At 37.4% G+C, this 25,195-nt stretch overlaps 1 protein-coding gene across 12 annotated transcripts in view; it reads right to left on the reverse strand.

Annotated features, from left to right (window-relative positions):
* The window catches only part of LOC131439242 (uncharacterized), a 684,657-nt gene that overhangs the window by 459,644 nt on the left and 199,818 nt on the right, over positions 1-25,195 (reverse strand). For 4 of the 12 annotated variants that reach the window (XM_058610057.1, XM_058610049.1, XM_058610102.1 and 1 more), the window contains exon 1: positions 4,289-4,419. The exons of 1 other annotated variant lie outside the window; for it this stretch is intronic. The gene's annotated coding sequence lies outside the window, so the exon portion shown is untranslated. Of the gene's footprint in view, positions 1-4,075; positions 4,206-4,288; positions 4,420-25,195 lie in introns of those variants that run through there. 7 more of the 12 variants (XM_058610041.1, XM_058610023.1, XM_058610013.1 and 4 more) reach the window with 6 other exon arrangements.

The raw sequence follows: 25,195 nt of genomic DNA on the forward strand, positions 1-25,195 counted from the left end.
AAATTAACCACGAAATGGTTCACACCCTAAGGCTGTGAGCTATTTCGCGAATAGTTTTAACTTCAGGTTAAAATCAGACAGTAGTTATTGAATCCGTTGTCAAAAAAAACCCTGCTCGAGAGTACACTGATAAAATTTTGCACGATCGATTCGTATATAAACAGCACTTCAATTCAATATGCTTTCTCATTTCAATACATAACCAACACGGTTTGTTTCAAGATTTCATGTGGAAATTCACTAATTTCGATGTGTTTTTTTCCTTTGGATGTGTTTTGCTATTGAATCGAACTACATGTGTTTAACACTTCACATTCTAGTGGAAACGAGTACAGCACATATGTATGTGCAAAACACCTTAATCGGTCAACAGTGTTTCAATTTAAATCTATATGGAAAATAATGTGACATTCATGTGAAATTCATATAGAATCTAGAGGTAACAATATGTCTTATCGTTTTGATGTGCATTTCAAATAAATGTAGCATGATTCACACTAAATATGAACAGTTTTTACCCTCATTTTATGAGTTAAGGTGAAATGTAGCGTCATAAAATGCGCGCAAAATTTTATCCGCTTCAGTTGAACGAACTATCGCACAAAGCGTACCAAGAAAAACGGACACATAGAAACAAGAACTTTTTTCAATGATTGAGCGCAGTGGGCTTACCTCTCCTTATATTGGCTTGTGAAAAAGACTGGACGTAATGGATTTTTGAATTCTTCACACTTTGAATATATGCTAATTCAATCATTATTGTTAGTGATTACTCTTACACTAGAGCTATAAATCATGAGTAATCATGAATGACTAACATGAGGCTATATGTATATGTATTGACCAACTTGCTAACCATGTATATGCCTGAGTTTAGTAGCAAGCATGGATTCTCTTTCAAAAGAACGATTGAAGACAAGAGAACATTCAAGTATTTTCGATATCTTTGCCAGTCGTTCACCAGGCCCTTCCCGCCGATGAGATAGAATTTACGTAAAAGTATTCACCATCAACTTTTTTTCGGAAGCGACTTTCGGAATTATATAGCATGATGGGTCTAGAAATGTCTGTTTCAACGATAACGAACCGAAGACAAAACAGCCTCCGGCCTCCGGTGCCAGAAATCATCAATAGTTTAATAATTTCTAAGATTACAATATTGGAATACATTCCAATTATAACTAATAGTTCATCATACCATGCAGTTAAAATTATTTAGTGAATCTTTTCTCAAGCACATATTTGAAGCACGAAATTGAATATAAAGTTATTTCGTAGTTCCTTATTATTCAATCAAAATCAAAATCAAGCGTTGATTCATTGAATTCATAATAATTGAAAAACCAATGAATCCCAATAAGTTTTCCATGCTGACTGGCTCGAAGCTGACCCTCAATATTTATCACTTTGTTTGTATATCAGGTTAATGAACGATAATACTTGGCTTTTATTCATTTCATTTAGTAGCTTGTCAATGTTTTAGTTTTAGTTTTGCTATAAAAATTGCTACAATGTAAAATAATACCTGTTTTACGATATTACACAACCAAGCATTATTGTTTCAGCAACATCAATGCATTGAACTCAACAGAGTTGGACATTATAAGCATTATAAATGACAGCTACTTAGAAAATAAACGATTTCTTACAATACCCATTTTATTGTATTCAACTCGTTTTTTTTTCAACACAAAACCCAATACTGCATAAATTCGCGTCATTATTTGATATGTAATTTTTGCTCACGATATAATGCCACCGTGCCCACCGTGCATTTCTCACATCACCTGAATACGAAACAGCAGCGCACAAGCAATAAAAAAAATGCAGAAAAGTTTATGTAAACTTTTTCAGTTTTCGGTTGTTTTAGCTAAAACTTTATAATTTTGAGTTGCATTTTCAGATTCTTTGTGAAATTCTGCTACAAACACTACTTTTCAGTTCTAAAATCATCCCCGTGGGACGGAACAGTGGCCGTTTATACATTTCAAAAACCAATTACGGCTCAGCAAAGCAAAATTTCAAAATTCTAAGAATACTTAGTTATGATAAATTTGATTTCGAAAACTTAAGTGTTTTTGGTTTTTCGAAAATCGGTTTAGTTTTTGAATAATTGATCAAAAACGTGATTTTCGCATTCCGCTACATTGCACCTTAAGTGCATATTTTCATGAATTTTATACAAGTAGTGATAGTTCAAACGCTTTGCACATGATGCTAGCGTGCAAATTCTTTTCAGTGTATGGTTGTTTCTGTCAGTTCGACTGTTATTCTCGGACACTGAAAAAAAGGTTGCAAAAAAGTGCAAGTAACTTTTTATATATTGTTAAACGAAGTGAATTTTTAACAAAATTATATCGTTTTCAGTATTGAAATTATTTTACTACTTGCTATCATTTTATTTTCAGTGCAAAATAAATCCAAATAACTTTCTATCCGTATAACGATGAATTGGGCCGTAGTTTTTGTTAAATTTAACCAGTGCGTAACTGTCGAGCTGTCAACTTTTTGCCAAAAGTTAAAACTATTCACAGCCAAAAATGTTAGTATTTAGATATTATTTAAGTATGGCAGAATTGAAATAGAAAACATTTGATAGAATTCTCTGATTTGAAAAACAGTTCTTCAAATGAAATTCAGCCGGTCGTATTCCGCTAACCTAGTGGCACCAATCGTGTTTCAAAAAATAGAACTCGTTGAGTGTAATTTTACTTTCTCGAGTGATATAATTCATCCATCATCAACGGACTCCTAACCGGTTTATTTTCTTGCATTTGAAAACTAATATGGATCACAATTCTCGAGATTCAAATGCAACTATTAAGTGGTTTATGCATTTCACATTTCTTTTTTTTCTGTTTGCTCCTCAAGTAAAGCAAAAACCCATTTGCTCGGTCCCTAATGATGCATGCTTTCAAAAAGAACTGGAACATTCACCGTAAAATGGTCGCATTCATTGACTGCCTAGGATACCCACCGCCGCACTACACTGCAATTACTCTCAAATGCTCCGGGCGAACGAACGAACAGCTGAGCGCACCTGAGCTACAACATCTCGTCACACATTCGAAGCCCAGATGACATTTCCCTATGCAACCACGGCAAAACCCTTGTCCCGCATTGGAATAAAAATGACTTCGCCTTTCGCACGCTTCTCGCCCTCCCGCACTCCGTCGTTCCCACGTCGTTGTCCTCATTCGGTTCGGTCCTGCCGAGGCTGCCGCCTAAACATCCTTCACACAACGGCGACAACGGACGACACACCGGAGAGAACTCGGAACAGGAAACTTTTTTCCCCTCACTAAATGAGCCTCTACACATTCTTCAATGCTGTCGACTGTACATCCTATTTTTTTCCTTCCCTCAACTACTCTCACACTTCATTTGCACATACACACACAATGGGATTTATCGTGCCATGCTGGAAAAGGCCATCGCGCCCGTAGACAAACTTTTCAATTTTCACAATGAATTATTAACTTAGCCACGACTAGACCTCATGACTAAATCATGGCGTAATTCGCCACAACACTACCGCCCGCCCCCTTCGGCCTTCTTCTTCACACCCACACACACACACCATCGCGCCAGCATCACCACCTGCTTCTTGCCTGTTTTGTTTTCTCCAAAGCAACCATCAAAATTTATCACGCGCCACTTCAAGAAATTCGTCGCTTCCGATCACTCGACGGGGCACTTTCCAGCGAGCATATTTTAGCATTATTTTCGTTCGTCCCCATTATTATCCGTGGCCGGGGCCGATGGCGAAGCGAGAAAATTAAGCCGAACCCGTTGAGCAGACTCTCGTCGCCAAGGGTTCAACCTAATTTGCCCTTCATTTAACTGAATACGACGATTGGACCCGGCACTGGCCTTTCGTTCGTTCGTCGTCGTCACGCCGGCGGTTACAAATTAATTAAAATTGAAACACAAACTCAGCAAGAAAATAGAGAGTGAAAAAAAATCTCGAGAATGAAGTGGCGACCTTTTCCACTTTTATCAAGCAAACATAGGGCACTTATTTTTTTTATTTTTGCTTTCATCAAAGCGCATCTATTTTCTTTGCCCTGCTCACCGGACCACAACACTTTCCGGGGGAACTCGCGGCCCGAGTTATCTAAAAGTGAGTTGAGGTTGGTCGGGACACTTCGCGTGAGTAGCGCGGCGCGATTCACCTCACTGCAAGGAGGAGTATATTCAAAAGAATTCACTTCCTCGCACACGAACACCTCGCTCACTACCCTACCGACAGCAGTAATCGCGAGGAACCACCGTATTTGAAACTGACCCCAAGCAGGTGACTTGTGCTTACTATCGATGCACGTTCTTCTTGGTTGGAAACTCGGTTTGTAGCTACACTACACACACGTTTGCTTTGTACGACTCGACATCGCTACCATCCCGCTCGATCGGCGTTCCTTGACAAACTAATTTGTGCTGCAGGACGACGACGACGACGACGACGACGACGACGGTGTCCTTGCCATTTGTTGGGGCAGTTCGTGTTCGTGCTCGGAATGGGTGGCTCGTCCCTTCAGAAACGGTGGCTTCCGTCGTCCGTGCGATATGCATCCGTGCTCGGCAGCATGGCACCGAGAGGATTCGGTTTATTACGAGAGAGAGAGAGAGAGAGAGAAAAGCACCGTCGCGTGCGCGGGAAAAGCTTTTGCGAGAAAGCTCGATGGGAAAAGAGCGGGGAGAGAGTTTTTCCGTTCGGGTTTTGCTGTAAATAACAGAGCATCGGTTTGTTTTGATAAAGCAATATTCGGATGGGCACGTGGAGTGAGAGTCGTTTCATGTCGAAGAGCTAAAATTGTTCTTATGTACTAAAACGACCTAGCGCTACAGAGTAAACTAAAATTAGTAACACTCGTTCAATATGAGCAAATGTTAAACAGTTTTTCAGTACTACAGCAAAGTTTCGCATATTTGAATATTATTCTGTCGTAAATATCTCCTGGTGGAGTGGCAATTTTCGGCCAGAGAATCGATTGAATGCAGCATTCAATCCAACGAAGTAGTTGGAAATAATTGGTTCTTGGATACATAATGGAGGTATGCAGATGTGGAAATAAGGAGTTGTATATCTTTTCCCTAGTTCAAACGATCGTCCGCTTATGGAAATTCAAGAAAACTGGTAGGAAAATTTCGCAGAGTTTAGTAAACTAAAAATTATTGCAGGAGATTTCAACGTTGATTGGCTCAGTGATCAGAGTTCGAATGACTTTGAAACAGTTAACAAACTGTGAATGAATTTTCCAAAATTTCGAGACATGATAGAATTTTGATAGATTCCCTAGCAACCAGAACTTTCACAATTACTTGAAACATTCACTTTATAGCTGTTTAAAAGTACACGCGGAACTTTTGAAGGGGCTGGGTCCACTAGGAGATTGATAGTACATATCACGCGTTTTTTTTTTTGAGAACGGCCAATAAGACACCTGTCAACTTCCACTTTCGAAAGAAATTGCAAGCGAGCTATGAAAGATAGAGTATTGAATTTAACACCAGACGAAAGAGAATTTCGAAATTACTCTTCAAAGTGAATGTTAATGGATGGCTTATTGGCCGTTCTCAAGAAAAAGGCATGATATTATCTTCCTCCGTACAGTATCAGCCTAGATGCCGTGTGGAATCCGGCGAAAAAAAAGAGCCAAGAATAGATCCACTGGGTTCCTGCTTCCTGTCGTAAAAGGCGACAATTGCAGGAGTTCCTTTTTCCTTTCAGTTATCAGATGTTTTTCAATGCTTCACATCTGATTACTCCATTTTACTAAATTATCTCTTCATTCAACTCCATTCAACTTATTAATTTCCGGTTAGCTTCGGAGGAAGTATGTTTTCTTCTTCCGTGTCTGTGCATGTCTTTCAAGATTATAATTTGATTGATAAAAATCAACTAAGGAGTGTATCGATAAGTAGTTAGCAACATTCAAACAGTTATTACTCTGAAATGGCTTAATTTTTTGCAACGTGTTTCGCGGTGACATGTTTGTTTACATGTCAATAACAGCTGCGCAATCGATTGGTTTCGGTACGGTTTATCGTTTCAATGATGAGTCGAATTGATCCGGAAACGCGAGAGAAAATTCTGCACACTTGGTGCTCAGAAAGTGGTGTCACGTACAACGAAATTGCAAAACGGGTGAAAGTGCACCACACCAGTGTCAAAAATTTATCGAGAAGTTCGGTAAGATCCTTTCCATGAAGGATTTGCTCCGATCCGGTAGGAAAACGGGTCCCAGCCAGCCCGGCCGGGACTCAAAGACACCAGCATCGTGATGATTCAACGGATCAAAGTTCGGAACTCCCTGAACACGTACAAGAAACAGAAGGTGCTGAAAAAGTCCCTGGTACAGCAAGTTCAGGCCAAAACAAGAGCGCGAAAACTGTATAACCGGATTCTACAGAATAAAGACGGATGCATCCTGATCAACGACGAAACCTCCGCCAAGGAAGACTCTCAAGCGCTGCCCGGACCGCAATATTATACGAAATCGGCGTACCAGGACCTGGACGACGCTGACACCACGGTGGCGATGGAAAAGTTTGGGCAGAAGGTGTTGGTCTGGCAAGCAATTTGTACCTGTGCTTTGCGGTCGTCGATTTTCTTCACGAAGGGCACAATTAACGCCAAGGTGTACGAGGAAGAATGTTTGAAGAAGAGAATGCTGCCACTGTACAGAAAGCATAAGGCTCCTCCTCTCTTCTGGCCGGAATGTACAATTCGTGGAAAAGGACATCAACCCACCGAACTGCCCGGATTTTCGGCCAATTGAAAGGTATTGGGAAATTGTCAAGCGGCACTTTCGGAAACTGGAATTTTCTTTAATATAATCAGTGAAATGCATAAAAATGTAATTTTTGTACAATAAATCGAAAACTGTTGTCAAAATATGTTTTTTTTTTTCGCTTTTTTATTCAATAATCAACGTTGCTTACTACTTTTCGATACACTCCTTATTGTGCAAATCCCTTAATATTACAAAATTAATAACAGAGATAACATATATCGTCATATTTCATCAATAGTAAAAAAATACTTGTTTGTTTGATAAATTAATAATTTTTTCTCGGTAGCCGGCTGCCCAGATCAACCAATATAACCAATCAATAATTTTAATAAATAATTGAAATAATTAGGCGGAAATATTAATAAACAATCAAGTCGCGCGTGAAATCTTTTGATCTTTGACTGATGATTTGAAATGACAAAAACTATTTAGAGTATGTCACTACAATGAATCAACTATTTTGTCTAAATACTATTCACTCGTTTATTTTGTAGCAGAGAGTTCCATTTAGAAAAAAATAGGGAAGTTTTCATTCGTTACGCGATAGTATTTCAAATTATCCTTTAGTTTTCACGAATAAGAACTGTGAATCACGACTTCCCGGGACTTCAGTGTCGGATATTGTTGAAACGTTCACTCGGGAAGTCAGTGAGTTTAGTGGTGCATCCGAGCATCTTGAACCGATCTACGTTCGGGCCAGGCCGGCGCCGGTACTGATCAATGAATTCTGGGGTTACCAAAAGATGTACATTGAAGGATAATTTACCAGTCCCAGGTCGAATCATCTAGAAATTCCCTGTACAATTTCAGCTAATTCCGATCAGTAACGGAGTTGCAACCAGGGGTGGTCGGTCAAGCTCAAACTAAAGCTCAAGCTTAAAAGTACACGCGGAACTTTTGAGATCTTGGAAGCACAGAACAAGTTCCGTGTGAACTTTCTCGCTGCATGGAAGCTGAACAATGTATTCTAGAAGCAGCTTAGAAGTTCGTTCGGTTGCGTCGCGCGAACTTTCAAGTGTGGATTACTCAAAAAATGAGCTGTTTAGAATGCTACTGAAGAACTTTGGAAGTTGCCTAAATCAAATCAGTCCCTTTTATCCGAACTTTTGGTTAGTTGGGTCACGCTTATTCCGATTTTGACGGAGTTTATTCGTGTCTAGAGACCGATTGCAAGATCATGAGACAATTGCAATTTCCATAGCGATGGGAAAAACACCGTGAAAATTAAATGTTGGAAAAAATATTTCGATTAGTGTCAAGAATCTTGTACTGTACGCAGTTGACTGGAAATTTGGATTGCAGGACATCTATGCTTACTGGTGTATTGAAAATTTTCATTCGTCAATGAACGTCATTTATGTCAGTTACGCAGTGGCCGTTTCATGTAAGTGAAAGTATGCAGAAGAGTTAATTGTAAAACAAAATTTCGGACAATTTATGTAAATTTTAATTAGCCAGTGTTGAGGATTGCCGATAATTTGACAGAAGCTCCTCGATATTTCTCTACATTGTATACAACATTTTCAATCCGGTAGAAGATGCTACTAGAACTCGTATAGAATCAGATCGCGAAACGAGAATAAGCGACCGTCTGTTGCTTTAGAGAGAATACCCACAGCAGCGTGCTAACCTTTGATCCTCAGACAGGTCATCGAGAGAAATTCGCTCTCGCACTGGTGTCTATTCTATGTTAAATGGACCATGCCGGTTTTTTTGTTGCTGAGATGATATCCGCCTCTCTTTGATGACACTGTTTGAATCGTGTGAAGAGTTGGTAGAGTGCGTTCTTTGATACGATAAAAGCTATCCTTGTCTGTGGCATTAGGCTTATCAGCGACATTCTTGAAAACGAAATCAAAAAAGTTCTTCCAGCAAGCCATTCTGTGAACATTTTGCTGGTAAATTCTCTCTTGGAAATTTTATTCTTTTGCTGCATTTTTTATATCATCTGTGAGTTTAGTGAACAAATAACTGGTTAATTGGTTAAAACAACTAAGACATTTTTTGCTTTCATGCATACAGGTAACTTTACTGGGAGTGTGTGATTGCTTAGATACAAGAGTGACACCTCATTGAAACGTTTCATTTTCCGATTAGAGTGCGTGTTTTTGCTGGATGTCATTGTTAAACTACCGGCACGATAAATCAAAAGAGACAGCTTAGTTAAAACAACAATCGATTAGTTGTATCAAATTTTAACCAATCAAATTCAGAAAAACGACTAATATTTCAATTGTTTGGCGATTGCTGGCTTTTTCGTGCGGTATCAAGAATTCAGTTTCTGAGCATAATTTCAGGTTTAGAATTCAGTTCCAGATACAGAATCAAGCATGAAGTTCTGCTGCCTGATGGCTTCATTTTGTGCACAGTTCACAGTATGAGTTTTGTTCAAACAAGGGCAATAACATCATCATTCGGCTGTTGGTCCTTTGCATTGGAGCAAAACACAGCGAAAAGTAAACAACGACAATGAAATTTCCACAAATCAGCCCTTTTAAGGGCTATAAGTGTTTAAAAAAGAACTGTTAGAATTACTTATCTGTTGAAATGTACAAATCGGAATTGAAAATAAACTTTTTAGTACACCGTCTGCAGAACGAACTTTGCACCAAACGAGTGCAAATGAAGTCAGCATTTGACTGCTTTGTGTTCGAATGCATTGAATAGTGTTCAATGTCGGAGCAATTTCCCCAGTTTGGCCCTCCTGAATGCTATAAATGAATTCCGTGTTGCATTATGATAGTTTCGTTAGTCGAAATATGCAAATCCAAAATGAAATAATCAGCATCAAAACTCAGGATGTTGAACCACCCATTTGTGAAAAAGCTGTAAACGAAATCACGTAAAAAGAAAATCCCTCCAAAAAATTAGTTCAATATTGAATCTATGCACACAGAAAGCAGTTCTGCTGCGGGACGTTCGCAGTGCTAGTTTCGCTTCAAAAAAGAGCGATTGCGTCATCCAACTGCTAGTGAAAGTAAGCATTGAAGTAAAATACAACGAAAAGTGAGTAACGATGGGGAACAAAATCAGTACTTTCAAGGGCTCTAAATGTTATCTAAAGAACTGCGAAGACTACTTCTCTACACATCGGAAGTAAAATCATCACTAAACTGAGCAAAGCTAGAATAATTTCATTAGCATTGTGCACTTTTCGCAGTGCGAACTTTGCACCAAACAAGTGCAAATAAAGCCAGCATTTGACTGCTTCGCGTACGAGAAAAATGCTCCGAACAACGGTTAATATCGTAGAGAGTTCCACAACTGAAATGCTTTTCAGAAAGCCAGAATTCTAGTAGTGAAAAAAGGGAAAGCGTGCGCAATTCACACAATCGATCAACCAACTGAGATTCGGAAGTATGAAGGATGCGTGCTAGTTTTAATGGTTTTTGACGTCATCCAGTTGTGTCTCTGACATTACCCACCCGCCCTTTTTTCAAGTAAGATGCATTGAATTATTATGTTCTGTATTTTTAATAGTTTGTTCAAGAGATAAAAATTCAAATGAGTTGTCTACAAAAGATCGAACTTCGCGCCTGCAAAGTAGGTAGAGGCAATATGGAAATTGAATATGACTGGAACTGAATATTTTCTCCTATTTTTTGAGAGCTTTAGCATTCTATCAAGCATTGAGTCAAGTTCGACTCTTCACATTATAATATTTAATTGATGATTTATTGATTATATTTTGGAAACTAATCTGGATCGAATTTTTTTGATAAAATTGGGCTTGGCTCTGGGTATCCGCCGTCTCGTTACTCCATCGTAGCTGATGTTCGTAGCGATGAACTGGTCCGGGAGAAAGGGCTTGGTGAATTAATGCCTGATACTGACAAATATATTGGGTTCAATTCCTTTGTTCAAGGATCTTCAAGCAAAGCAAAGACTTCAGGCATTACATTCCTTTTGTGAAACTTGGGCTTTCTGTTTCAATAGACTTCGTAGACGATTTATAGCGTACATTGCATGACTAGTACTACGATCCTACTGACACTAAGAATCCTTCCAGGTCGGGCTCAAACATACGGCCACTGGCTTGCAAGACCAGCGCCCGGATGGTAAACCGGAAATTTTGGATGTGTTTCTTATCGTACTTTAGAAGGAGAATCTATACCTGCTGGATTGACCAGATCGTTTTATATTTAGTTGACTGGTTAAAATATGTGATGACATATTTATTATCATTTAGATAAATCGTCCAGTAGGGGGTATAAGGCGGGACCATCATCATCATCACCATAGTACAGGTACTTTCGGGAACCGGTATAATCGAAGTTCGTTCGAGTAAAGTGAGTTAAAGGCAGTTTTTGAGTATATGACTTCAATTTCCGGTCGGTAATCAAAAATCAGCAACCAGGAAAGCCGAAGTTTGTTTTACTACGTGTTAGAATCCAACACAGTATATAGCGTGCATCGTTCGAAGAGGCGGTGTTGTGTTTGCTGCTTCCGTACCAGCGCATGTACCTAACTGTGCGCTTCATAGGAAGGTTTGAAATTTTCGACACTCACAACCTTGTAATTTTGAAACTGGAGGTCGGATCAGGATGTCATTGAGGAATTCCGTAAGGAATCTTAAGACCTTTCATTTGAAACTAATTTTGTGCATTTAGATTAGGAAATTTGTGAATTATATTCCCGTTGCTTCCGGAACTGGATGAATTTGAGCATCTATATTTGCGAATGCAAATTTGAAGTTCAAGTTTTATAGATAGCAATTGTATTCTTCGGGGTTCTCTACAGGAAATAGCAAGAAACTGAAAATATTGAGTTTAGAAGAACATATTGTTTGCATAGAAAATAGACGATGCGAATTAATACGTTCTTTTTGGGTCTTTGGGACTTGTTGTAGGTGTTTCGACATGATTTCTATCAGGTTTTATAATATTTCTTAGGACTGCTAATATCTAATCCAGACTATCCCGCAAGATGTGGAAGTTAGAACACCACCTAATGAAAAACTGCACCAGATCATATACATAATTTCTTCCCTCATGTTCTACTGTGCGTCTATAGGGGCTTAAGCCGTCTGATTTTAATTGTCTTGTAGAGAAATTTCAGGCGAGTTGGCTCTTCATACCATGTGATACAGGACGTAGACGAACAGTTTACCCTTAAAACTGTTAGTTTTTTTAGATTTCGCTTAGGAATACTTTTTTCTGCAATAGAACTATAGTTTTAATGTTCGTTAGAACTTTTACAACATATAGCAAAAACGTGAGATTAAAATTGACTACAGTGTATTTGTTTTTCGTCCCGGGTTGGCGGATCAATGCATAGGGCGCTGGTCTTACAAACCAGTTGTCGTATGTTCGAGCCCCAACCTGAAAGGATTCGTAGTGTCAGTAGAATCGTAGCACTACACTCAAAATAATAATCATGTTATAGTTACGTGAAAAGTTATGTGAATATTTTCCACCCTACTTTTCACGTAGGTTTTAATGGACTGGCATTTAAAAACTGTTTAATGCATAATCCAGTAAAAACTACATGTTTCATTGGTAAAATGTAATGTACTGCTTATATCACAAATACCTATCAGTTAATATAAAATTTATATACCAGAGAATTACTATTTTATATACTGGTTGAAGTCAAAAGAGAGATTTCAGATTTATATATGTAAACCTAGGAAATGAAAAATGCCATGAAAACTAAAACATTTATTTCAGAATATTAGCATAGAATTTTCACGGCTAAAAATAAAAAGCAACTAACAACATCGTGGGATCTCGAATTGACAAGCCTTCAGAAATCGTTTTGTTGTCACTGCCATCCAACCGAAGCTGAAGTCGAGATCCGAGAACTCCCACAACACTACCGATGCAGGTTGAGTTCACATTACATGGGTCCCGTGTCTCTAGCTTCATACCGATTCTGAACTCGTTTTTCGGTTGACCAACGGCCTGTCTGAAGTATTCGACAGGAGCGGGCACACTTCCGGACTCACGCAGGCACTCGGTTCAATCGAACACATGGAAACCTTCATACTGGAATGGTCCGGTCGATGTAGTAAAAATTGTAATTAAATACCATTTCTCTCAAATATTTACATTACTCACACTTTGAGGGCCACTGTTCGTCATTTTCAAAATCGAGTTTTTCACACTGGAAATTCACGTAGATTGTTTGACGTTTGGTCAATTCACGTAAATCTTATGTGATGACTCTATTCATTTTAGGGAATGTTCGTGTAACATTCAATTTCGTCACGTAAAACATTCAATTTGACATTTAAAACCAGTTTACGTGATTTTTCAAGTGAATCGAACGTGAATTTTTATTTGAGTGCAGTCATGCATTGGTTCTGTACACTCTGAATCGGCTGCGAAGTCTGTTGAAACAGAAGGTCAAATTCCACTACAGGAATGTAATACCACAGATAACAGATATACAGGCGCACATATGAACTGTGTGTAAAATTTGCTCAATCAGCATGGCGAACACTTGCAGATGTCACCACGATCGACACGAGGTGCCACCGCTATTTGGGTGCCGCTTTCACTTGAGACACAACTTTGGGTGCAACCAAAGAAATCATATTAACAAGATATCCAGCTCTCACATTTCCCGAACAAATCATTGGCAACATCCTTTTTTGCGAGCATGGTGCCCTCAGGTGAGTCCGCATTGAATCTCTTGCATATAAGTAGAGGAGAGAAATGTCAAACTCGTGCGCACCAAAATAGCAGCACTGCGCACCCATACAATTGACATGATATGTTGAATGTGGTGCCGTGCGATGGCGTTGCTGAACTGAATATTGATTTCGCTCCAAGCTGACAGGGTCTGAGTGCAACATTCACTTCTCGCTAGATTTTTGTTTTGCTGTTGGTTAAAATGACAAGTTTATTTTTGTTTTATTCCGATCGGATTCTCGTGTGATTTATGCGACATGGTAATAAAATTGTCTTTAACACTTAGGGAAATCGTGTGATAAGTGTTAAAATTGTTGTAGTTGGAATATTTCTACAACTGGCAGGAGGATTTTGTTATCGTTCCGGAACGTAGTGGAACGTTTTGAAAGATAGCGGCGAACAGTCGAGTAGGTGGCAATAGTGTTTCCAACGTATAGCAAATTTGAAATTTACACAGGATTTTGAAAAATTTTGTTCGAGCCTGTATATCTGTTATCTGTGGTAATACCAAGGCTTTGCTTTTTGTATTTGTTGATTTATTTGATTTGAATACAATAAATGTAAAATGATTTATCAGTTCATAAATAAAAACTTCAAATTGTATATAAAAACCTAAATGCTTATCAATTCAATAGTTCCGATTCATGTTTCTCTCACTGGTCGTTCCTGATGAAATACAACCGTCCGCTGGTAACATGTTCACTAATTCGTTCAAATGAACTGTTTCTCTACATCATCACTAGCTAAATCGAGACAGACGTATGGGCGTGTGGACATAATTTTAGGAATGAAATTCTTTCTTAAGTCCTGAACTCAAGTTGCAGATGGAAACGCATGGTATTTAGTTTTAAAGGCATGTGATGTATGATTTTAGAACGAAATACCATACGTCTCCATCGGATGATTATTATTATACCCGTCCACATTTTTTATAAATCTCCAAGAAAACAGCGTAATGTACTCACAAGTGATTTATTTTTTATGTAAAATCTAGAGTGGTACCAAAATTATAACGGCGAATAAAAAAAAATCGAGAATTTTGAACATTTTTTTTGACATGAAATACATTTTGAAAAATTCTGAAAGAAATCAGAAAGGTTTCCCAGAATTTTCAAAATATTTCTGTTTTTTTTTTCAATTTAAAATTAAAATTGAAATTCAATTTTAAAGTGTTTTTGAAAAATTTACAAATCCTTTCAAACTGCTTAGATTATTTTTTTTCTGTTCGGGGGCAGTTTTGATATGCAATCCCGGCTCCACCCTTTCAAGAAAATTCAATCAATTTCAGTTTAATGAGTGAACCATTTGCAATTTGTGTGTGCCATTTTATTGAATATACTATTTATACCATTAAAATAAATTGAAATAATGGTTTGATTTACTGCGTCTTGATATTACTCAAGCTAGTACAAAGTTTTTCTAAATAGCTATGTAAATCATACAAACGAAAATCCGTTAGGTTGCTGACAGAGTGAGCGCAGAACGCGGAGCGATTCAATACGATAAACTGTTACCGCATCGCGTTAACTTTGACAGGTTTGCTTTGATCAAATGTACGCTTGACGCTTCGCGTAACGTTTGCACTCTGACAGTAACTTTAAGTGTTTCCGTTGCGTACGATTTCGCACGCATAAATTATCATCGCATGAAAACTCGAACGCAAGAGTCCATCAGCGACTGCTGGGCTGCCGGTAGCGCTTCTATAGGCGAATATCTACTTGGAGATCATTTTGCTAAATAACTGTTAAATTTCTTACACACATTGAAATCTTTACTTGGATTACCCATCGATCATTGTTCCGGATTATCTTTCTACTTTAATACATTTGAATGATGGCACAATTAGCTGTGGAGTGGTTTCCGATGTTGGCATATTCCTGCCTCGCAATTGGTAAAAGCCGAATTTCTCGGAAAAGCTGCCTCGTTCAGGTTAGATGGGAAAATTATAATGCCACGTTATAACAGCAGATAACAATTCAATCCACGCGGGATACTTTTGAACAACGGTTGACCGAAAAAGATTTTTTTTTTTGTTTAGATTATAGAGGTTTTAACCTTGAGGTCATTCGCCTCTTCGGGCCAGAAAAGTTTCCTGACCCTATGTGCGGGGTTGGGAATCGAACCCAGGTGGGCTGCGTGAAAGGCATCGACTTACCCATCACGCTATACCCGTCCCCCGAAAAAGATTAATTCCGTGCCTGAAAATCAGAAGAGGATGAAATTCACCGGAAATGATTGTACCGGTAATACAAATAATCTCATCCCCCGGGGCTTCGCATCTGGGTTCAGCGAAAGCGCGGAATTTATCATCCAACTGGCAAAGTTAGTCCACCTGTTGAAACAATCCTCCCGATTAGAACTAGTTGACTTCAAGTGATAAATGGGACGGCACACTTTTTTGCACTGCCGTGAAGTATGATGGAGTCATCAGGATAAGCAAGGAATTAGATTCGTTTTGGTTGATGACCATTTGGAGACTAGGAATCAAAGAGTGAGAGTGAGGATATACGGCTAAGCCTGGACCTGGATACTGTGCTTGTGTTAAGTTGCTGGAATGATGATTTTTGCTGCTATCTTCGCCAAGCAGTTTCCTTCCTTGACTGACTGACTGACTGACTGGACGTGAGAGGTTTATAAGCTGATTCGGAGTAGACGAGATTTTTATGGGGATTTTCACACGTATGATTTTCTTTTAGTTACAGAAGAGCTACTGGAATGTTACCAGAGCGAGGAAATTGTTTTCTAAAGTAACTTCTTACCACCATTGACTTATACCAGACCGAAGTTTATTCGGTGTGTCTTTCTATGGATTCGAACACATTCAAACTTTGTATCGACGAGAATCTCAATCAAAGTCATACGATATCATTTTTGTTCTGATCGTCACATCACTACCCAAGAAGACCTGGTCAAACTTGCGCAAAATATGTTACCTATATTTGACCCAACACAACCAGCCAGTAAAAGCTTCGTTCATATTGCGGAAAAACCTGGCTACTCGATTCACGTCCAAGCTGCCGAGCAGAGAAGCTATTATGCACAGGCTGTCGAAACGATGCAACTTTTTGCCGTCACTTCTCACCTTTCCTTTCCGAGGTCGGTGGTGACGGTGGCCAGCTTCTAAAACCCGAAAACTTCAAATGCCTTTTGACCGTCGAAGTCCTCCGGGTTCGCTACCTACGTTACCGCTGCGTCAATGCCGACGACTAAAGCAGAGAAATGTCTCAGAAACTGACGGACGTGAGGAGGGGCCTGTTCGGTTCGGGATGGTGGGTCGTTGAATCACGACTCACTTGAACCATCCCCCGCTACGCTACACTTGCTTCGATATTTCGCTGCGAACAATTACACTCAAGTGGCCTCTCATAGTTGCGGAGTTCAAGTGGCTCAAAAGTGGAATATAAATTAAATTTTGCTCTGCACCTACACACTTTCGCCTAGTTCCCTTTTCCGCCACGTTGCAGCAACATTGCAGGATATTGTTCCCACAGTGGAAAATGCGCAGGAGTGAAAATCTATTCAAAAGTTTTAGCGAGGACCACCGAAAAAAAAACCGGGCTGCTCGAAAAACAGTGACGATGAGTTAGATTTTTTTTACCTCCCCCGATATGCTGCTCCGCCTTTTGGTAGCTATAATTTATGAGTTACTTTCTAAGATGAAACTTCTCCCAGCAGGTAAGCGAAATGCCCACACACATAGGATTATTGTGAATCTGTGGTAAATATAAATAAATTGTTGACGTAACTACATAATGGGACGTTAGTTTGTTTTATGTTGGAGAGAAGTTGGAATTTTAATAAAAAATACCTGTATTCTTACCACTACAATAATTATTTGTATATAGAATTTCACGATTTAGTCTATTCTCAAATTCCCCTTCTCAACCATTAGGTTTTACACGAACAAGAACAAGAACGCATCTAAATTAAATTATCTAGACATTGTCAGGATGGATTTTTGATCCATGCTTTTGAAAGCGAGATATTCAATGACCAAGTTGAAAGACGGTGTTTTCAGCTATGAAATTCTTCCTTCAGAAAAAAAAGACTTTCCCGACCGCTAAAGTCAATGAATCATTCTGAAATTTTCACAGAATAATCTGAACTAATTTTCTAAGAGATTGTCAGTTGGGTTTGTTGATATTCGTCACCGTTTCTGAGAAAATCAGATTTGAAGCGTGGAAATAGCCCTCTAAAACACTCTAAAACACACTGGCCTCAGCCTTTAAATATTTGGATTGGCTCAAAGGGGCTATCGTCATAAGTGTTTTAAAAAGATTTTCCATAAATGTTAAAGTGGTTTTATTGACTTTGAATTGCTAAAATCTGTCATCAAAGTCATCGTCAATTCTATAACAGTACTGAAATAATTCGTGTCAACAGATGCACTGATTTCATTGCAAAAATTCGCTTCATAAATCTGAAAATAGAGGACTTCTTAGATCTAAAATCTTTTTCAAAATAATTGATTTTTCTAAAAAGCAAACCTATTCTTGTGTCAAAACATTGGATGAGTTTTCTGTCCTTATAGTTTAATTGCGTTTTCGCTGGAAGTAAAACCCATTCCAGTTCTGAGTGCTACTGCTATAAAATGTATGGCACTAATCTTCAAATAACCAGGGGAACGTTCCACTTGACCCATTTTGTTCTGATTCTACTTGCAGTTGTAGCTGGGTTAGTTTCAGTTATCGTACGCTTTGATCGTAATTGTTTGACGAAAACTTTCGGTAAAAATAAATAAAAAAACATTATGTTTTACAGAAGTTATGCGAGTTTTTACCGACCGTTCAGTTGATCACATGTTTTTTTAAAGATTTTTTTACACTTTTCATAACGATAATATTTCTTTTTTTTCTAAAAAAATTAACAAATAATTATACGTTTCCATTAGAGCTCTATTACAACAAAATGCACGGTGCTTAGCCCTAGTAGTTATGCATCATGCGTTTCCATCTAATAGAACTTTCATGGATACGGATTGGTCGGTTACATCATTTATATGATTATACCTCCCGAACCTGAAGTTTCAGCTGTACGATCTACGAAAGTGATCAATGAATAAGTAAAAGCTATTAAACGAGCCTAAAATTGTTAAGTCCGGTTGAGCTTTGGAACTTCGAAAAAATTGAGCGGAGATAAAAAAGTAGATTACTCCGGAAGCTTGTAGAATTTAATTCAGCAATCACGGAAAAAAGTGAGCGGTAAAAAGAGCGAATGAGTGATGTCACAGACATAACTGGAGGACGTAAATACGAATGTAACTGACATATTTCTTTCAAACCTTAACCTCACAGTTAAAACGAAGTAGTAGTAGTTTCAATAATACAGTTTGACTTATTGATGACTAACGTATTCTACCACGCGGAACAAATCAACGTCAACATTTCATAAAATCACACAAACCAATGAGAGTTTTTCTTTGTTTACTTTCTCTTTTGTAAATATCTCCCCAATTTTCACGTGTACCTACAAAATAAAAGACAATATTCCCTTGTTTCTAACAGTACCAAATATGTAGCGAACGTTTGTATAATAACGTAGATATAGTCGAAAGAGAAAGTAAATAAAGAGAAACTCTCAATTGTTTCTATGTCCTTTTGAAATGTTGACGTCGAAATGAAAGTAAAAATATGTAACGTTTTTATCTTAGATTTACAAGAAAATTTCGCATAGATTGAGAATATTTTAAAGGATTAAAAAAATTGTTCAGTGCAATTTGTTCGATATTTACAACTACATTCGAAACCTGGGACATGCTTAGAATTTAGTGGCAAAATACATGTTAAAAATCCAGATTAGGAATTCAGTTTTTTAGTTTAGTGCTAGAACTCTGGAACTGAGCTCATTTTCATAATCCGAATAATGCGAAATTAGTTTTAAAACCTGAATTAAGGTACTGAATTCAGTTTCAAAATCTTGTTGCAGAAAGCAATTTCCGAATTAACTTTCAGCATGCAGGTTCTTAATTTTGAATCTGAGTTCATGTAGTAAATTCTCAAACTGAGCGCAGGAATTAAATTCTGGGTAAGAAGTTAGTTAAAAAATTCAGGCTCAGTGGTAAGTTTAGCACAACTTGAGATATACACGATTAAGTTCTACCCATTCTACTATAACGCGAAATTTCAAAAGTCGCCTATAGTAAAGTGAAACGTATTCACGTCAAGAAATCTTTCGAAATTGACCATGCGTACGTAAATACATATATTGGTGGAAATAATAACAGGTTTGAGATTTCTTCTGGAACTAATCTATCTTTCATGCTACTACATTATAAATCTATTCAAACGCCATCTCGATATGAGATTACTTGCTCAATACCCAACCGGGACAGTTTGAGCGCAACAAAAAGTATAACTCGAGAAGGTCAGTATTGGCCTTCTAACGATAGTTCGACATGTAGATGGTGCTGTTGTACAAACTATAATGTTTTCGATTGAGGCTGCACAGTTCGAAAAAATCTAGTGATTTTACATCTTATAACATGCACATAAATGGAGCGCCGTATTTCACTCAAATTTATATTCAAGAACAGGTAAAATTATGTGATTTGAAAATCACATGGCTTGAAATCGAATGAAATAAAAAACAAAAGATCGATAGAAACAACGCGACTTGAACCGAGAAACATTAGCTCGCAAAACACGGTAGTAATCGACTGTACCATAGAAGCACATATCGGCTCGATGGATTATTGATGCATATAAATCTACATAGCGACTAGTGGTACACAGATAAATATATTTTGTGAATTTACATTTATTTTCATGCACATATTTGGAGCAGGTGATTGAATGGAATGTTACATTACAAAACTAAGCGATTTGTAGATATACAGCCTTGTTCGATGAAAAAGTAAATGCATCTCAATGTAATTTTACATCAACCATGGTTTGAAATCAGATTTTCGTTTCAACTGATGTCTGTTTAATAGTACTATCGGATTACATGTCGTGTAAGTTTCATCTTTTCTTTCTGTGTAGCCGAATGCAAATTACACTCGGAGTCTGTAAAGTTATGTGGAAAGGAATATTTAGTCTTTTGACAAGTTAAATTGCTATGAATTGTGTCGGATGTAGGATTACATCACCTGTAAAATTCATAATTTTTTTCTGTGTGTCAACATACATAGGAATGTTTATTCTCCAGTGAATTTTTATTTATTTGTAGTTGAAATTCGAAAACTCAAAGAATATTCTGTTCTAATTAAGGAAAAACATTGATTTCTATCAATTAGAATTTCAACCAATATTTTTATTATTCTGCTTAAGAAAAAATTTAAGTTTTTTGCGTTCAGAATGGCCTACAGAATGATAATATTGACTTTACTTGTTTGACACCGCTCTGAAATAATTGGAAAATTGATGACTTAACCACTTCTGCCGTCAATATCTAAATATTATTGAAGAAATTAAAGGTTTACTTTTTATGCAAAAGTTTTACCAATTCCGTAGGTTTGTTTAAGGAAAAATTACTATGTTAGTAACTGTTTCCGCATTTAATACTCGATTCCTATATTGTTCTATGTGATAGTTTGCAAACATCATCGTTTTCTTGGTCCATAAAGTGAAACATAAAAGGCGCGGAGTGGATTTGAGTTTTGCGTTCGAAAGCCAATTGTGTAGGTACAAATGAGCTTATAATAATCCACGCATAGCATGCCACGACAACTGCAGTGGGGACGAATGCACTACACAGAAAAAATAATGATATTTACACGACTAGTAAATCAATAGCAACATGGAATAGACATGGGTTGAATCGAAAGTTTGATTGAAAACCATCATCGATGCAAAATTAAATTGGATTGCATTGAAATTTCAATGAATAAAACTGTATGTTTCAATTAATGCTTAGTTTTGCGATTGAATTGTATTGAAACGTAAAGAATTGTAAAGTAACCTTAGGTTTATTTGCCTGCTCCAAATATGTGCATGAAAATGGATGTAAATTCACAAAATATTTTCATCTGTGTAGATCAATCGAATCAACCACTTTCCATTCATTGCATCACGGACAGCTGCACCGGTGAAAAGTGATTCACTCTGGGTGATTCCGTTTCCAAAGGAAAGTCAATTATTCACAAGTATCTCGACGGAAAGAATAATAGCTGAATCTGAAATATCACATAATTTTGTTGCTGCTTATGAAAACTGTGAATTAATTGACGACAGTCTGTGAAAAAAGTAAGTCGTGAATAGGGATGTCGTAATATCGATCAATCAATCGAGTAATCGATTAATCACTCAGATAATCGAGTAATTTCCAATCGATTAGATTGAAATCAATATTCGATTATTAAGCTAATCGAATAGTTTGAAAAATTCAATAACAATAATCGAATAATTAATCGAGTAATCCATTATAACCCAGATAATCGAGTAATTAAAAAAATCTGATATCCCTAGTAGTGAAACCGCTAAACATACACGGAAAATAGAAACTACCCAAAATTAGCTGTTTTTGACTCAACCAAGCACATTCGTTCAATAAGGTAATTTTGAGTTAAATGGAAATATCTAATTTTGAGTAATTCTACGAAATTATTCGTTGGGTAAATATTACTAACTTAGAAAAGTCAGCTTTGGATAAAATAAACTCACTTGATAGTAGAAAAAGCTCAAATGAGAGTTTTGCAATTTATCCCATCCAGGAAAACATTAACTTACCTGTAAAACAAGATTCTCGCAACCACAAAAAATAAGAAAAACAATCAGATAATTAAGAAAATACGCATGGACAATCCATCAATACAATTGAATAACTATATTTTTATTAATATTCTGATTATTTACTTCTATGCTTTTCTATTCCTAATTCATTGATGCACTCGATTGTACTATGCTGATACTCTGTACTCATAGGATCATCTATTTGCAAGTCAAAACTTGATATAGGGTGCTTGGACAATATATGCAGTTTAAAACTTGAAAACTATGAGTATAAGGATCCACACAAGGAACATTTAAAAGGGAACTCTGCTTGCGAACCCGTTCTTAATCCATGACTCGTCACAAAATGGTGTTTGAGCTCGTCGATATAGCCTTCAACAAGCATGCCACAATTTTGAACATGGCATGTTAATACTTTTAAAAGATAAAATTATTCAAAATCAACATTCCACATCGAAAATGTTTTTTTATTTTCACACATAGTTTAAACCCTTACGGCTATCGTTTAAGCTGATTATTTCCATAGGAATATGTTACTCCGAACCTCTTCTCACGACGAGTCTAAATTTTAAAATGGCGTCGTTGGGAAGCATACTTTTGACTCAACGCAAAGTTTGGTGTGGAATACTCAACATTGAGTAAAAACACTACTATTGATTTGTTTAAAAATCTCGCGAAAATATTCACTGGCATTATTGAATATTTGGCGCTTTGCGCTTGAATCAGATTCGTTTTAGGGTATTTTAAAAATCAGTTCAATATTTTAAACGATGTATTTCAAAAAACTTTTAATATTAAAAATCATGTGGTTGAACTAAAAATTGGTTAAATTTTGATAAAAGAAAACGTTGGGACTAACTATTAGGAATAGCCCACCTTACATAAATGTTGAGTAAAATTAAGCCAAACTACAGGGTGATTTTTTAAGAGCTTGAGAACTTTTTTAAACAATAAAACGCATAAAATTTGCAAAATCTCATCGGTTCTTTATTTTAAACGTTAGATTGGTACATGACATTTACTTTTTGAAGATAATTTCATTTAAATGTTGACCGCGGCTGCGTCTTAGGTGGTCCATTCGGAAAGTCCGCTTTTTTATCGACAAATTTTGTTCAGCGATGAGGCTCATTTCTGGTTGAATGGCTACGTAAATAAGCAAAATTGCCGCATTTGGAGTGAAGAGCAACCAGAAGCCGTTCAAGAACTGCCCATGCATCCCGAAAAATGCACTGTTTGGTGTGGTTTGTACGCTGGTGGAATCATTGGACCGTATTTTTTCAAAGATGCTGTTGGACGCAACGTTACAGTGAATGGCGATCGCTATCGTTCGATGCTAACAAACTTTTTGTTGCCAAAAATGGAAGAACTGAACTTGGTTGACATGTGGTTTCAACAAGATGGCGCTACATGCCACACAGCTCGCGATTCTATGGCCATTTTGAGGGAAAACTTCGGAGAACAATTCATCTCAAGAAATGGACCGGTAAGTTGGCCACCAAGATCATGCGATTTGACGCCTTTAGACTATTTTTTGTGGGGCTACGTCAAGTCTAAAGTCTACAGAAATAAGCCAGTAACTATTCCAGCTTTGGAAGACAACATTTCCGAAGAAATTCGGGCTATTCCGGCCGAAATGCTCGAAAAAGTTGCCCAAAATTGGACTTTCCGAATGGACCACCTAAGACGCAGCCGCGGTCAACATTTAAATGAAATTATCTTCAAAAAGTAAATGTCATGTACCAATCTAACGTTTAAAATAAAGAACCGATGAGATTTTGCAAATTTTATGCGTTTTATTGTTTAAAAAAGTTCTCAAGCTCTTAAAAAATCACCCTATATAACATCAGTTTCGACTCAATGACCTATTATAAACAACACACTCAAATTTTGGGTTGTTTTTATTTTCCGTGTATATTTTATGAAATGGTGTGAAGTTCTGCTTTTTGTATGCAGACAATGAGCCGAGGTAGTCATTGTGACTCATTTGAAGTAAGTCTTATACAGAGTCTAAGAAATGAACTAAATTACTAAATAAACTTGTAAAACCGATACACTGAAGAAGGATGCAAATAGCATTCCGAAATACGTATCTGTATTATAACGTTTGAAACACTTTCGGAAAAATAGTGACTGTGAAAATAGTGACTTTGTGAGAGTGTAATGACGTGATATAACATAGTGGAATTCAACGGTACAACAACAGTACTATTAGTAAGAAATGAAGACAAATTTCCCAAGCAACCAGAAGTTCCACAATTACTTAAAAAGACCACTTTCTTGCTGCTTAAAAGTACACGCGAAACTTTTGAGAACTTGAAAGTACAGATCAAGTTCCGCGCGAACTTTCTAGCTGCTTAAGAAAACACGTGGCAATTTTTGACAGTTCGAAGTACAGAACAAGTTCCGCGTGAACTTTCTCGCTGCTTAAGAGTGCACGTAGTATTTTTAGCAACTTGAAAGTGCAGAACAAGTTCCACGTGAACTTTTTCGCTGCATAGAAGCTGAACAATGTATTCTAGAAGCAGCTTAGAAGTTCGTTCCGCTGCGTCGCACGAACTTTCAAATGTGAATAATTATTTAAAAAATGTGCTGCTTAGAATGCTATTGATTAACTTTGAGAGCTGCTTAAGCCAAATCAGTCCCTTTTATCCGAACTTTTGGTTAGTTGGGTTTTTGAAGAAATCGCAGAAACGCATGAACAGCCAAGCTCACAGAATACGCACTGAAATACTAAAAAAATGAAACATGAGTAAGAAAGTGGAAGACCAATGCTAGGGATGATCGTCGGGTACTGAAGTTTGTGAAAAAGGACCCCTTCTCTACATTTACAGACATCAAAAAGGAGCTCGGACTGGAAGTGACATCTAGAACAATTCGAAACCGTTTCATTGGTTGTAAATATCGAATCCGTGCTAAAAGACAAACACCATTCGTACCGGAACGGAATCGTCGTTAGACAGGACTTACTTTTGCTAATCGTAATGTCGAGTATCTTAAACAACCTGCAGCCAGCTTTTTCAGAAATGTGTTGTGAAGTGACGAAGTAATAAAGAACAAACAAAAAGAAACTGTCATTTGCGGGTAGGTCCTTTTC

The sequence above is a fragment of the Malaya genurostris genome, chromosome 1 (genome assembly GCF_030247185.1).
Source record: "Malaya genurostris strain Urasoe2022 chromosome 1, Malgen_1.1, whole genome shotgun sequence".
Classification (NCBI taxonomy): domain Eukaryota; kingdom Metazoa; phylum Arthropoda; class Insecta; order Diptera; family Culicidae; genus Malaya; species Malaya genurostris.